General features: G+C 45.6%; 1 long non-coding RNA gene across 5 annotated transcripts in view; it reads right to left on the reverse strand.

Moving 5' to 3' along the window:
- LOC138116644 (uncharacterized) overlaps nt 1–9,522 on the reverse strand; it is a 111,671-nt gene extending 102,149 nt beyond the window's left edge. For 2 of the 5 annotated variants that reach the window (XR_011154267.1, XR_011154269.1), the window contains exon 1: nt 9,335–9,522. This is a non-coding gene — a long non-coding RNA (uncharacterized lncRNA). The remainder of the gene's footprint in view (nt 1–9,334) is intronic. The other 3 variants (XR_011154272.1, XR_011154265.1, XR_011154266.1) reach the window with 3 other exon arrangements.
- Between the last annotated feature and the right edge of the window lie 3,767 nt (nt 9,523–13,289).

Raw genomic sequence — 13,289 nt, forward strand, 5'->3', positions numbered from 1 at the left:
GATTTGAGCAGGCAAACCAAAGCAGCCAGCTTTGATTTAGCCTGGCCATAATATTTCAGCCAGCACATCAAAACATGGCTGGAACACTTCATGAAAACATGAATTTACACACACACACGTCTTTTACGTCCAGCCAAATGCCATAAGTCTTGAGACACTGTCTCAGCAAGATTAACACAAAACTATTCATTATGGGATCAATAAGCCTGTCCTCTCAGGGGCTCTTTTCCTCTTGCCCCATTGAGCTTTCCTGTCTGTAGTAGGGTGGATTTATTTAAAGGATAAAAGCCTTCTTAACTGAAGACTGCCCAACAACTTCTGTTCTCATCGTGTATTCTAGCACTATGTCTCCAAAATTTAAAAAAAAAAATTAAAAAATAAAAAAAAAGGAGCAGGGAAGGAAACAAAAAAGAAACTGGGTCATGGTGCTCTGGACACCCCAAAGAGTGGTTGTATATCACAAACTTATGCCACACCTTAATAAAGAAGAGCAGTCACATTCTGCTTTCTTACATAAATGACACTTCTCATCTAAAAATTCATTTTTCAAGTAGATTTTCCTCGCTTCACGTGCTCAGAGTCACCCTGCCAGCAGAGGAGAACAAGTCCTTCTGGCTCCCTGCCCCCTCCACACGCCAAATCTCCTCCTGTGGCACCTCAGCCACCTTCTCCTTTTCTTCCTTGCATGGCTCCAGCCTTTCCCTGCTCTGCAAATCCACCAGCAGAGCCAGCAAAGCAAAAAGTACCCCCAGCTCCAAAGCCAGAGCTGCCACTGAGACCCACCCCAGCACATCCCCACCCTCCACACAGGCCACCAGGACCCCTGCTATGAGACTCTAACCCACCTCGGCCAGGGACAACCCCAATCACAAAAGACAACAAAAGTTACTATTATTCTTCAAACAATCAGTGCAGAAGGGGCAAGCAATGCCCCTCTGTCCTCTCACCCTCAGGAAAACACAAGTTTACCCATTAGAGCAAGGTTCTTCCTCCTAAAAGCTTCTCAAGATAAAAATGTGCTTTTATGTCTCACAACTCTCTCTGGCAGTTCTTTTTGGGGGCGTGGCACATGCCACATGGCTGGTTAGGGAACAGTCCTAACTCTAGCCCTTATTTTTCATTTGCTGAAAAATATTTTGCTAGCTCCAGGGACAGCACAGGCTTGCATCTGCCTGGATTGCTGATGTGTGTGGAGAAATACCTGCAGTTAATGCTAAAATGGGACAAGCTACTGGAGGGGACACCATTTTATTAAATATATAAACAAATAAAATAAGTTCTTCTCAGCTTGTCTTCTTGACATACCAACTCCCATGTTGCCTCCAGGCAAGAAATAAAGAATATTAAGCAACAAATCAAATAAACACATTTTGTGTGCTGCTTTTGGAGTGCAACGTGATAATGAGTATCCTAAATAGTTCTCGCTTTTGCTGGTGCCAAACCAAAAGAAGGATAAATACAGCAGCAGCTCCTCTCCCCTCTTCTGAGCATGCACAGGGATTGAAAGGGACTCAGGAGCAAAGTATTGGGCTTCTCTGTTCCATAAAACCTATGGTGAAAAATTCAGCAAGACAACACAAACACCTGAAACCAAGAGTGGTGACAACAAGGTGACACTTCATGAATCTGGATGTTGCTCCAGCAGGAGCACTTGTCCTTCCCAAAAGTCCTCATCCCCCTGGAAGCTGTGCTAGCTGCAGCTCCTCGGGGTAAGGACGAGGTGCTGCCATTGAGCCCATGCCCAGCTGGAGGAGACCCAGCCAGCCACTGCCACCCCACACAACTTCCCCATGGCCATGGGGCTGGGGAGGCCTGATTGACCCCATTAATGGGGAAATGGAACACCTCATGCTGGGGGAAACCGATCCTTCTCGCTGGCAGTAGAGGCCCAATCCCCTGCAGTACCGATGCTGAGGAGAGAGTGATTAATGGAGAAGAATTGATCCTCCCAGTCCTTGTCAGGCAGCCAACTGCTGCCTCAGACAAAGAGGTCTATGTGGAATGCTACCAGGCAGCCACTCAAATCATGCCACAGCTTATAATGCCTCCCCATACCTTCCCCCTTCCTTTTTAACAGCTACTTATGCGCTAAACAACCTCTTTTTCTACACGTTTTGAAGACTGATGGTGGAAAAACATCCCTGAGGTATGGCAGCCTTATCCACCCAGCTGCCCCCAGATCACGTCCCACTTTCTCTCAGAAACAAGGCCATGAAAAGTTTTCAGAATAATTCAGAGGAGTCCAGGCCAAAGAAACTCTTCCAAATAAAAGAGGCAGACGGAGGGAAGCTTCCTTGTTGAGACAAAGTTAGTCGACAGGTAACAAAGGAAAAGGAGGGAGGATGTGCACAGATTTCAGGGCTGAAGTGTGCTGTGTCAAAACCCAGCTTGGACTGGACACAATGAAGTATTATTGCTGCTTTTTGGCAGCACACATCACATCCATGATTTTTTTTTCTTTTCAGTCTTCATACATTTTTTTCCTGAATTAATTCCGTGGCATGGTGAGGCAGGAGAGTCACATCTATCCCTCCGTGAAGGGCAGGAGCACACCTCTCCTTCAGCTTTAACCCTCAAATCTCATTAATTGCAGCAGCATCCTCAGGGCCCGGTGTTTGCACACGACGTCCCCAAAAGGAGAAGGGAGGGAGAGGAGATGAGCGCACCCCACACGAGCAGACGGCTGACTGCTCAATCGGGCTCCCTTCCACCCCCTCCCTCAGAGTCCCCGGGGCAAAGCTCTGCTAACAAAAAGGGGCTTTGCAAATACCACGCGAGATAAGCACGGTAGCACACGCAGCTTTTGGCATCTGTTTATCATTAAAGATAACCTCACCTGGATGGCTGGGGAAATGGCCCACCTGTTCTTTAAAAATAGGTTTCATCTCTTCTCTCACAGCAATCTGCCTGTGCTGAGTGATGCTTTAAAAATATACCAAGACGTGGTGCTAACACTGAAGCATTTCCTTAGTCAGCCGGGCAGGGATAAGATCTGCATCTCACAAAAGGCCAACATATGGTGCTGATAGCTCCCTGATTATGTCAACATTTATTAGTTAAGTAAAAATCACCAGCCTTCTTTAAAGGAAGGAGCCCAGATGCCTGCAATTAATATTTCTCCACTCCACCGAAGAAACTATAATGCAATTCCTAATGTCTCTACTTGAAAAGGCTCAAAACTCACAAATTATGTCATTAGAAACGGCAACGGGGTAACAAGAGGTTCGGTGTAATGTATTTTCATTAGCCGAGGCTAATTGGAGCCAAATGAGTAAAACAATGCAGGGAGGGCAAAGCAACAGAAATCCTCGGGTCTTTAGGAGCCGAAATAAATGAGGGTAATCAGCGGTGCAGGCAGGATACAGCATGTTCAATTAATATAAATGGGAGAGCAGGCGGCTGCGGCGCTCGGCCGGGGCTGGCGGGCAGCGGAGGGCTCCTTGCGCCGTGCGAGCCCCAGCAGGACGGCAGCCCGAGCCAGCGAGCACGCTCGGCGCTGAGGGACCCCAAAACCAACAGGATTAAGGGGTGAAAAACCCCACGAGGGCTGTTCTGAGCAGGGAAAGCAGCACAGACCTTCGGAGGAGATGGAGGAAAGGGAGGAGATGGCCACCTGTTTGAGGGACGCCCAAAAAAACCCAGAACTAGGGGGTGGGAAAATCACCAAAATTGCCACAGAATGGGAAGCTGAGCAGAAAAACCAACACAGACCTCGGAAGGAGATGGCTGACTGTTTGAGGGACACCCAAAAAAACCCCCCCAGAATTGGGGTTGAAAACCCCCAAAAATTGCCACAAGAGGGGAAGCTGAGCAGATAAACCAGCACGGACCTGGGGAGGAGATAGCTGCCTGTTTGAGGGACACCCATAAAAACAAAACTAGGGGGTTAAAACGCCCAAAAATCGTCACAGGAGGGAAATCTGAGCAGGGAAAGCAGCACAGACCTTGGGAGGAGATGGAAAAAGGGGAGGAGACGGCCGCCTGTCACATTAGAGGAAAGGCAGTCATGGCAGCTCTACCCCTGGCAGCGCCAACACTTGCCACCTGCACACACAGATATTTCGTGGGGGTGGATTCTCTGATCCATCCTCCTCCTCCATCTTTTCATCCCGTCAGTTTAATTGTTACAGTAACCACAGTAAATTGATTTTGCAATTTAGCTTTCAGACCCTTCTGAAGAGAGAACAACCAACCTTGTCTTTCGCCTCAATCTTCTTCTCAATAAGATCAAGGCTGCTGTCCCTCAATTTTCTCTTCTTTTAGAACAGAGAATAATGATGAGCACCTTCTTCAGCATTTGCTTCTGGTCCAATCTGTGACAGAGCACGATTTTATTTTTTTTTTTTTTAATTCCCATTAGGCAAATCCCCTTTTTTAATATTATGCTTTGGGACTTAAGGCTTTAGAGATGATGTTATCTTGTAGCTCAAAAGCCACAAAATGCCTATGTTTTTTCAAGTTCCCGGCATTTTTATGCAATTGTCAATACACTTTTTTTTTTGGCCTTTCCCAAAGAGAAATTGCCAAAAAATGTATTATTGTCCTCCAAGTACCAAGCTCAGAGGCTCACATACCTGTAAACACTGATGTTTACTGTACAAAACCGACTGAATTTAAGCAAATTATATGAAATCTTAGTGAGCTATCCATCACTCACAGCCACAGATACCCTGCCTCTTATTTATACTCTGGAAAACAATAAGGTTCTGCATCCATTAATAAAATTGCAATTTCATGATCAAGTCTGCACTGACTAACCTTGTCTTTCATCACTTCCCATCAATAAATGGTGCTCTGGTGACTTAAGCAGCGTATGATAAACATGTCTTCAGTCAAAGACCAATTTTATCTTAAAGCAATTAATTAATTTCTGCTTTAGCATTTGATACACAGGTTTAGATGGGGGGGTTGGTCTTAATTCCAAGATTGCCTTCCCTCCTTATTCTCTCCCAGAAGAAAACAGCTTTCACTATTCACTTTTCACTATTTCACTGAAGAAATCCAAGGGAAAAGACAGAAGTTAGATATTAGGAAGGTCAAAAACCTTTATCATTATGAAACTGAAGATGAGGTAGAATTTCCTTTTGTGCCCTACTACACTGATGGTGTCTGAAGATTAGAGCAGACAGCAAATTACATAGAAGATATCCTTGTAATACAGCCAGAATGAAAAAGCAAACAAACCTACAAGGTGGCACATCAGGGGTGCTTTAGGAAAGAGTTGCCCAGAGAAGCAAAGACTTAAAGCAATTATGTGTCCTAAGTCACGCAAAATTAGTGATGAGCAGCTGAACATTCATATCCATGAGCTGTTAAATTATATTCCGAGTTCCTGAAATTTGCCTAGACATTTTTCTCTTAGCTTGGTTTGTTGGTCCCAGAAATCCACCTACATATATTAAATTTAAAAAAAAGTTACTACTGCAAAATCAAACAGCCCTAACACTGCAACAGATTTTTGAAAGAGGCTGGAGGCTGCATCATCCTTAAAGCCTGAGTAGAGGCCAGCTTCAGATCTTGCTACTAACGCTGAATCCAGAAAAAGTACATGAAATTGTACTGCAAAAAAAAAAAATTAAGCTGAAAAAAATTAATGCAAGTTTCACAGGCAGCAATTTTTTTATTCTTTTATTTATTCTGCACTGGCCTGACTGGGCTAAGAGACTTTAATTTTTTGCTGTCCTGTACAATTGAAATAGAATGAGTTATAAGGCAGACCATGCAAATAACCTGAAATAAGTGAAACTGCAGGTCTGGGCTGACCAAGATTGTTGGCAGTGCAGACAGAATGATCAGCTCCTTGGATCACTTACAGATGCTACAAAAGAAGTTCGACTTAGGTTTAAATTAATTTTTTCTGAGAAAAATGCATTACAGGGATATTTCCCTGTGAAATATTGGAGGGGGGGGAAAAAAAGCAGATTACTGAGGTCCATTTTTTTGGTCCCGAAACTGTTATCTTGCCACTAAAACCAAAATGATTCTGCTCCCTTCCTCCCTCAGTGGAATAAGACAAGGAGAAACTTGAAGAAAGAACCTACAGATCCAAGAGGAGATTCAGTAACTGGTTTTTTTTAAACCTAGAGAAGAATCTGTAAGAATAGGAAGAAGTCTATTGATTTGCCCCTTCTGCTTTATTATATGCCCCCTCCATTTTTACATAGCTAAACATAAAAAAGGTTAAAAGAAAAAAATCCTGAAGCATTCCTGTAAAACAGCCCTCCCCAAAAGAAAAAAAAAACTCAAACCCATACTCAATTAAAACAGTATTTCCCCCAAAATAGCACAAGTATGTAAAGCAACAGTTAAAATGCCTGTGTGGATACTTTGATGTACAGAAACTCTGGTGACATTTATTTCCAGTTTAGAAATTAATCAGGAAGAGTATTTCTATCAATAAATACATATTTTGAGATAAGAATAATTTTCCAGAAGATGTCAGGAAAAACACAAGTCTAAAGGTGTTTTTCCCAAGCACAGCATCCAAACCGCCTTCCAAGTCAAACTCTACAGATTTTGCTATTGTAGAAGTATTTTGCTTTCACATAAAAGAGTGGGAGAAGGGATAGGGGGATGGTCAGTGAGAATAAATTGCACGTTTGTCAGCACATGTTTGTAAACCCATGATCTTAAACTATCTCAGTTAAGTCCCTACTAGGAAAGTCCTAAAGGATCTGCTGAAGGTCAGGAGTCAGGTTGACTTCAGCTCCAGGAACTTACAGAAGCAACTGGAAAACAGAACACAAACAATTCAGGTTTTCCAGACAAACAGAACTTGGAGAAGAATCTGTTTTCCCACATGATAGGGAAAAGCTTGTTCTGTGGACAACCTGGCTCAGCTTTTCCTATATAGGTCAGAGTATGTAGGGCAGGCAACTTGTGAGGCAGATCCCTGTGACACCAGAGGTGCCACTACAAAATCTACCTGGCAGCAACTCATTTTTCCAGCAGCCAGCCCATCCCAAAGGTTTCTCAGATAGATTGCTTAGGTTAAGCTCCTGCACCCCAACTCACCTTAATGTTCATGTTTGGGCACCTGTGTCCAAATGCTCCCTGTTTGCCACCAGCCCAGCATGCTCGGTTTTGTCCTTGCCCTATATTGCCTTTGGTATGGAGGGAAAAGGAAATAGTGGCTTCCAAAGACAAAAACATTTTTGAAAATTCAAAATTACTCTCTCAGGCTTAGATATCAGCCATAGAAACAAGAGTTAACCCAGTGACCTTCCCAACAATACCAGCAAGAACAGGCGTCTTATAATTTTTTTTTTCCTTGAAAAAAAATAAAGCTCAAAACACTACTGCTAAACCCACAGAGCCTTGTGTCACTGTATAGCAGAAGAATATTTTATGGTACATTTTACAACATCAGCACTTCAAGAGGACAAAACCATCCATGAGCATTTCCACAGCACCACAGACAGAGAAACCCACTGGACACCTCCCAGTTTTATTTCCCAGATGAATGAAATGAAGATCCTTCAGCTGATGTTTATTTGCCAGACTGCCAGCTGAGGGTTCCCTTCTGCAGTGCCTAACTCAGAAGATTAGCAGGACACCAGTGAGTATTTCTCTGCAGTGCTGTTTATTTGCCAAGCAGGAGCTGCAGCAGGGGAAGGCCTTTCTGGCATAACAGGGTCTCTCAGGCTTTTGGGACTCCTCAAGCGCCCTTTGCCAGTGGATACAGAGACCTGAGGAGGCTGTGCTGTTCCCCGGCAAGGAGGCTGAGGAGGCTCCAAATATCCTTGCTCTGATCACCATGCAGGAGTCCTGCATTATTTCCAAAGAGGAATAGTCATTCTCTCTCTCTCCACTCCCTCAAAATTATGTCAATCCTTCACCTTTACGCACCCCGAAAGAAAAACAGCTCTGCCACATCCCTTCTGAAAACTGTGTTATCCACAGATCATTGCTTTGACATATTTAGGATTTTCCCCCAGAGAACCAAGTTTTAGTCAGGGGCAGTGGGAGCACCTCAATCACCACTGTATCCCAAGCACACACAGTTCCTTCTTCCTTCCACAGCTCCTTGGAATCACTGAGGAAGCAGTGCTGCTGGAATTGCAGGCATGAGGAAAGCCTGAACAGAAAGTCACAGACAGGAGCAAGGGTCGGGGTTTGTTTTCACCTCGTTGCCACTGAAGTTGCACATTATTCCTGTGCTTTAAACACTAAAGCAGCATATAAAGGTCAGCACGGTTTCTAACTGCCCTGTTGGCATGCAAGTTTCAGCTCTGACTTCTCTTTCAAAACAAGAAGCGATTCCCTGTCCTGCCTGTGTTTAAAAAGGAGACTGATTTGCTCTTAAGCAATACCACTTGTAATTACAGTTACACAGAGAGTAGATAAACTAAGGTGTGCGAGCAGGAGAGCAAAGAGAGCACCAGAACTTTTTGAAGACACTTATAGACCAGACATGAAGCATTGAGGTTTTACAGAAAGGTCCCCAGCTGTGTTAAAGCACTAACACAAACAGAGGAACATTTATTTCCAAAGAAAGAAAGCAGGTAACCAAAAAACTGCCTCACACTCACCAACACTATGGCAAAAGCAGAAAACTCAGCAGCTACCAAGTAGCAAAGACAGAACTTTACTGCATTCAAAAGCACCACCTTTACTGTCATTACTCCAAGGTAAGTATCTCTCACAGCATGCCTTCAGATCTCTCCATTTCAGAGCACTTTAAAGTACAGTATTTTGTGTTTAGGATACACTAGAATTAAGACTTCAAGACAAAGATTAATTTCTAAATAATTTCCGAATACCTTAGCTCAGGGCCACCGGCCTCCCAGAGGGAGAACAAAAGCTGTTGCAGCAGTTGATTGCCAGGTGTCTTCTCTTCTGAGAGACTACAACTTTCACCATGACCATGAAGCAACTTCATCCCTCCATCCAGCGTCATCAACAGCTTATTGTGCTACACTTTTAATTTTTGCTCCAATACCCCACCACAAACAAACTCAAGTTCCAAAAACGACCAAACAGGTTCCTTCTAGCAATAATCTCTCTCCCCCTGGCCATCATTGTTGCCATCATGTCAGTGCTGGATACCAGACCCAGCCGGACACCTGAAATACCAGCTCACACAGGCTGTGGGGGTGGCTCTACAACCACACAAAAATGTTCTCACCACCTGCTGCTTTTTGCCCAATCTCCATCTTCAATTCACACAAGCCATGGGGGATGAGATTTTTATACCACCCGAAGTGAGACCTGTGCCACAAGACAGGGTTGTCTGAGAGTTCTTGCAATGCTGTTCTTCACCCTGTTATTTTTATGAGTTCCATCAGATATTGTTGTAAAGCATTACAGAAACAAGAGAGGAACTTCCACCAACCTTCTCTGCACCAGGGCAGGGAACACACCAGGGTCAACCAGGGGGTCCTTCTGCTGGGGGAAGGTCTCCCTCCACTCAAACAGGGACTCTTCCAACAAGTCCCCGTAAGCCTCAAAGTAAAATCCCCTTCTGCTCCAGAAAAGAGAAAAAGTTTAGCCCTCCCTGGTGCCTAATTTTTATATTATACTCCCATCAGCCCTTGCTATGGACAAGTCAGCTGTGACTAATCACCCACAAAATACCGATTAGAGGATTAGCATATACAGATGACTTTGCCATCTCAGCAGCACCTTACAAACATTAACTAATCAGGGTTTCTTAATCTCCTTTCACCTGTCTCTCACCTGGCTCCTTCCTATCTCTTCCCCCTCCTCTTGCTTGCTTGCAGGGAAGCTCCTTCCTCTCCCAGCTGTGAAAAATCGGTATTCTGCCCTACCCACACCTTACCGACTCCCTCATCTTCTCTTTTCCTCTTCTCACCCTCAGGCATCCTTGTTCCAATTAAAAACCCCAGATGGAGCAGCTGGAAGATGCCTAAATATCCTAATGAACAGTGAGATGCAGCAAAAGAGATATTGAAGGCTTCACAAGGAGGTGAGCAGCACAGAGGGAAGGAAATGTGAGTGACAGAAATAGGGTGAGGCATGTTTGCCTAAAAGTGAGGACAACAGAGAGCTCCGAAAAGGGGAGAATAAGCAGAAAAAAAGGAAATTAACCAAGCCCATTACCATTTGTCTTTTCTTATCAAGAAGGTTTCAGGTGTGGTGAATTCTCCTGTTGCAAGCTGCCCGTGGAGACACAGCACCACGTAGGCCTGTAGGAAAGAGCAGCAGCTGATGCTGACAGATACTTAAAATGCACTGAAATTCAATAGCTCTTGTTTCATTCCCCATAAATTTCCAGATATCCACAGAATTGAAGTGAGATGTGCATAAAGTTCACTTTATATTCCAGGAAGAAGAAATTAAAATTATACAATAAATACCAAAGTTTCAAAATAAGTCTTTCTGTTCAGAATGACTAAAAAAAATAAAATCACAATAGAAATTTCAAGGAGAGAACAAATAATTTAATTTGAAGTCAATGTGTGCATGAAATCCAATTGTAATAATTTCATGGAATGGTTTGGGTTGGAAGGGATCTTAAAGGCCATCCAGCCCCACCCCTGCCACAGGCAGCAGGGACACCTTCCACTATCCCAGGCTATTCCATTCCCCATCCAACCTGGCCTTGGACACTCCCAGGGATCCAGGGGCAGCCACAGCTGCTCTGGGCACCCTGTGCCACCCACATCACAGTCAAGAATTTCTTTCTAATATCCCCTCTAAATCTCTCTTATTTTAGTTTTAAAGCACTTCCCTCTGTCCAATGCACTTTCTTCCTTTTTTATATAAGCCCCCTTTAGGCACTGGAAGGGGCTCTGAAGTTCACATGTCTGCAATTCCCACAGCCCAAGTCCATCACCTTGCACTTCTTTATCACCTTCACTAATTTATGAATAAATTTTAATCAACCATTTGGAAGTTTCTAAGAAAAGTGACATTCTCAAAAAGCCTCTCAAGCAAGATGATGAGGAAGCTCTGCTGCAACAGCTCCAGCCTGATAGCCTGATGGAAACGACCATACAACAAAATACAGAGAAAGTCCAGCTGGTGATACCAGATCCCCAGAATCTCTGAGCAGGTTCAGAAGGGGTGAATCACTCTTAGTTTCACCCCTGCTCATGCTGCAGTAGTTCTACACTGTCAGGTGCCTTGTGAGAGTCCACCATGGACTTTATTTCTTCCCTTGAGACATAACTTGTCTTTTCCAAGGAAGTTTCAAGGTTCCTGTGAGATGTTGCAGACACCAGACACCTCAGGTGGGAATTTGGAATATGCTTTTGATGCTCAGTGCCTGATTGTCTGGCTTGGGGTAAGAAAGATGAGATCAAGTGGTGCCTCTCCCTCTTTAACTCTCTTTCACAAAAGTATGATTTGATTTCCTAGAAAAATCTGGGAATTTGGCATAGGCCAATCTCCAAAGACAGTCACAATGCAGAGACTGCTGGACCACAGAGCAGCACCTGCCTTGTTTGCACAGTGCAACACTGACTAGAAACCAGTGTGCAGGATGGCCATGCTAGGAGTTACTCTTGCTTTGCTGGTGATTGGGAACAAAAAAAGCATTGTGGTAACAGTGGCTCAATAAATTACGTGCAGCAGAGTTAATGCAGGTGTGCTTTCTTGGCCGAGGCTTTACGTGGAGCAGGCAAGGGACTCAAGAAGTGACTCTGAGGCAGGGAAATTTGAGATCAGTGGTGCTGCCTTCAGCAGAAAACTGATTATTTGGAATTATTGTTAATAAATCTAGCTCTCTTTTCCTATACCCACTCCCCCTTCTCCCAGCCCTGCCACAAAGACTCCCTGCATGCTGCTGGCCGATTACAGTATCCAGCACAAAACAAGCCCCTTCCCCTTCCTTTGTGTCACGTATTTCCACTGATACACAACCTTTGTGTCTCTTGCCGTGGCTGACATGCCAGCCAGAGCCAGCAATCTTCACTTGGCAGGAATTTCCATGTGAAAAGGATATTTTGAAGAAAGCCTATGGGCCTGAGCCAAGGTAAAAGCTCCTCACTCGCTCCAAATGCTGCTTTTCCAGTGTGAAAGTGTTGAGCCACTGCCCTCCCAACCACTGTTCCCATGGATTTGTCCCAGGTTGGAGCCTGTCACCGTCACAGCAGGAGTAGGAAGAGGGTTTTTCAGTGGGATGGGGATCGCCAACAGCACAGACATTGTTTCTTCACAAAGGAAACAAACTCCAGCCCGAGGTTTTTGGCTGGCAACACATCCCTAATGCAAACAGCCCTCGGTCCCTTTGCTCTAGGAAGAGTGGCTGGGCCTAGCAGGGAGAGGAATAACCCCAGGCAGGGGCTGACAGCTAAATCCAGGTCACTGAAAATGAAAAGCAAAGTACACATTTTCAACAGCTACCTCCTGAAATGAGCTGCCAAGGGGTGAAGCTGGGTGGTTTGTGTTTTGTTTAAATTTTTCAGATCAAGATTAGGGTGCCTTCCCTGCATCACAAGTTATTGAAGACCTGGGCAAGGCTTGCTGAGCTGCAAAAAGCCTTGCACAGAGTGAGCACTGCAAAAGAATGAAGCTTTGTAGAGCCAGGGTTTCAGCGAGAATGAAATGACCAATATTGGTATTGCTGCCCTTTCAACTCGAGCCATGAGCTGGATTTGGAGTCTTGCCCACAGTACCCCTCAAGAGGGGAAGCGGGTACTGGTGTCGGGAATGTCTTCACACTGCAAATTTAGTGGCCATCTCAAGCCCTTCCCAGTCACCTCAGCATCAAACCTCCTCTCTTGGCTTTCATCACAGCACGCCACGAGCGTCACCGTCAGCTCTCCTGCCGCCTCCTCAACCCATCCGATACCTGTTGCTCCATAACCACAAGGCTGTACCCCAGGCAAACCCCTTCCAGGAGTTTGTCCCCAGACTCTAGGGCAGAACTGTGGCGTTTTAGTCACTAAATCTGACTGCTTCTGACCCGCTCCTTGCAGGACCGCAGTGGCTCCCTGCTTTACTTGAAGCGAGGCAGGGGAGGGAGGCAGTGCCCTCCCCAGCTCCCGCAGGCTCCGCGATGCTAAACCAGCCCGGCGCAGCTGCAGAGCCTCGGGCACAGGGCCCACACCGCCAGGTGCCACCTGGCCGGGCAAGGCGGGGCTGGCGGCCGCACGGACGATGCGCGCGGTGCGCTCGGGATGCTGCGCCGGGATCCCTCCCGGGCGGGCGGAGGAGAGCACGGTACGCACGAGTGATCCCGTGGCACTCGCCTGCGGAGCTCGCGCTCTCTTGCCGGGACCCGCCCTGGCACGGGCGAGCTCCCTTTCCTGCCTTTTCCCCGTGGGATGCGCGGCGGCCGCGGGACGGGAGCGCGGTGTCCGCGCCGCCACCGCGGGGCAACA

This window comes from Aphelocoma coerulescens, chromosome 1, assembly GCF_041296385.1.
Source record: "Aphelocoma coerulescens isolate FSJ_1873_10779 chromosome 1, UR_Acoe_1.0, whole genome shotgun sequence".
Classification (NCBI taxonomy): Eukaryota; Metazoa; Chordata; class Aves; order Passeriformes; family Corvidae; genus Aphelocoma; species Aphelocoma coerulescens.